Source organism: Danio aesculapii, chromosome 2, assembly GCF_903798145.1.
Source record: "Danio aesculapii chromosome 2, fDanAes4.1, whole genome shotgun sequence".
Lineage (NCBI taxonomy): Eukaryota > Metazoa > Chordata > Actinopteri > Cypriniformes > Danionidae > Danio > Danio aesculapii.
Window position 1 is genome coordinate 55,113,328 of NC_079436.1, and position 2,500 is coordinate 55,115,827.

The following is a 2,500-nucleotide window of genomic DNA, read 5'->3' on the forward strand; positions in this document are numbered from 1 at the left end:
AAAAGTCTGTTTTTAACATCTTGGAAGCGGACATTTACGTGGGTACAACACGATGAAAAAAATGCAGTGATGTTTTGAACAGTTTGGCAAATCAGCCACTTTTTGTTAAATAATTTATAACTGCAATAAAATACCTGCACATTTTCCATACTGCTCTTTGTGTTTGCATTACACTTTGAATTTTGCTCATTATATATTTATTAACATTTTTCACACATTTAAACTCTAGATTTAAAGACGTTATTTTTGACACATTCATTAAAATATGTGGTTATGAAATGTTTTTTTTACGTTGTTTTTTTTTTTTTTTGGTGGGGCTGGTCAAAATTTTTGACAGGGCAAGTAAAGATCTGAACCAGTCGGTGCCAATAGCCTAGTGTTTAGCGCATCGACATATAGCACTGAGGTGCCCGCGGTGACCCGAGTTCGATACCCGACTCGAGGTCCTTTGCCGACCCTTCCCCTTATCTCTGCTCCCCATACTTTCCTGTCCATAAATTTCCACTATCCTATTAAAATAAAGGTGAAAACCCCTTAAAAAGTATGAAAAATAAATCAATTTGAACCACTGGCCTGACTGAGCCATTAGAAAAAATCCTAATCCTGAACATACTTATTTAATCATGTTATTCATTCATTCATTCATTCATTTTCTTTTCAGCTTAGTCCCTTAATTAATCCGGGGTTGCCACAGCAGAATGAACCGCACGTTTTTACGCAGCGGATGCCCTTCCAGCCGCAACCCATTCTTGGGAAACATCCACACACTCATACACTACGGACAATTTGGCCTACCCAGTTCACCTGTACCACTTGTCTTTAGACTGTGGGGGATTAATTATATTAATTAATTAATATTTTAAGTATAAGTAATATATTTTACATCTTTTAATTAGGTTTTTAAAGTCCATGTGATATCATAATTTACGATGTTTTATTTTGCTAGCACACAATTTGTGTTAATTTACTGGAAAAAAAAAATGGGGGCGGCATAGTGGCTCAGTGGTTTGCACTGTGCCTTCACAGCAAGAAGGTCGCTGGTTTGAGTCCTAATCCTGAAAATATTCATTCATTCATTCATTCATTCATTTTCTTTTCAGCTTAGTCCCTTTATTAATCCGGGGTCGCCACAGCGGAATGAACCGCCAACATATCCAGCACGTTTTTACGCAGCAGATGCCCTTCCAGCCGCAACACATTCTTGGGAAACATCCACAAACTCATTCACACTCATACACTACGGACAATTTGGCCTACCCAATTCACCTATACCACTTGTCTTTAGACTGTGGGGGATTAATTATATTAATTAATTAATATTTTAAGTATAAGTAATATATTTTACATCTTTTAATTAGGTTTTTAAAGTCCATGTGATATCATAATTTACAATGTTTCATTTTGCTAGCACACATTGTTAATTTTAATGTGAATAATTAAAGTGCCTTCACAGCAAGAAGGTCGCTGGTTTGAGTCCCGGCTTGACCAGTTGGCATTTCTTTGTGGAGTTTGCAGGTTCTCCCCGTGTTGGTGTGGGTTTCCTCCGAGTGCTCCGGTTTCCCCCACAGTCCAAACACATGCGCTAAAGTGGAATTGAATAAACTAATTTGGCCATAGTGTATGAGTGTGTGTGTGAATGAGTGTGTATGGATGTTTCCCAGTACTGCTTTGTGGCTGGAAAGGCATCCACTGTGTAAAACATATGCCGGAAATGTTGGTAGTTCATTCTGCTGTGGCGACCCCTGATGAATAAAGGACTAAGCTGAAGGAAAATGAATGTATGAAAAAGTTTCTTGATAATCAAACTCTGAACATTCATTTCTGCTTTTGGATTGGCTCATTCTCTGATGATGTCAGTTTTGATGCCACAATATTCTTAACCATGCCCCTTTACTGTAAATTTGCAACAGGGGAGTGCCAAAAAGAAAGCCCCGCCCCTACTTAATATTCCATTGCAACATACTGAAATAAAAGCCTCAGCAACTTCTGGTTCACACGGACTTATATTTTAAATATTTTTCTGTTTTCACTTTAAATTTAGGCATTTTCTCAATGTTTTTGTTCAATTTATAATTTTTTTGCCTGTTTTTTTATACAGTTTTGAAAACATTTTGGTTCAGCTTTTATGGATATTATTTTTTGTTTTAATACATCGAGTTAAACAATGAAAATAAGATATGTTTACTTGACAACGAGGTGATGTAAAATAATAAAATATTATAAACAGATTTTTTAATAAATTCTTAATCCTTTTCTAAGTGAGGAACCATATAGAGCAACTTTATTGACATCGATTACAAATAAAAAAAAAATAAAAATTTATATATTTATATATATATATATATATATATATATATATATATATATATATATATATATATATATATATATATATATATATATATATATATATACACACATATATACATATATACATATATATAGCACTGTGGCCTCACAGCAAGTAGGTTGCTGGTTGGAGTCGTAGTTTGAAGTTCAT

General features: G+C 34.5%; 1 protein-coding gene across 4 annotated transcripts in view; it reads right to left on the reverse strand.

Moving 5' to 3' along the window:
* tpm4b (tropomyosin 4b) overlaps positions 1-2,500 on the reverse strand; it is a 58,466-nt gene that overhangs the window by 22,437 nt on the left and 33,529 nt on the right. The gene's annotated exons all lie outside the window — the stretch shown is intronic.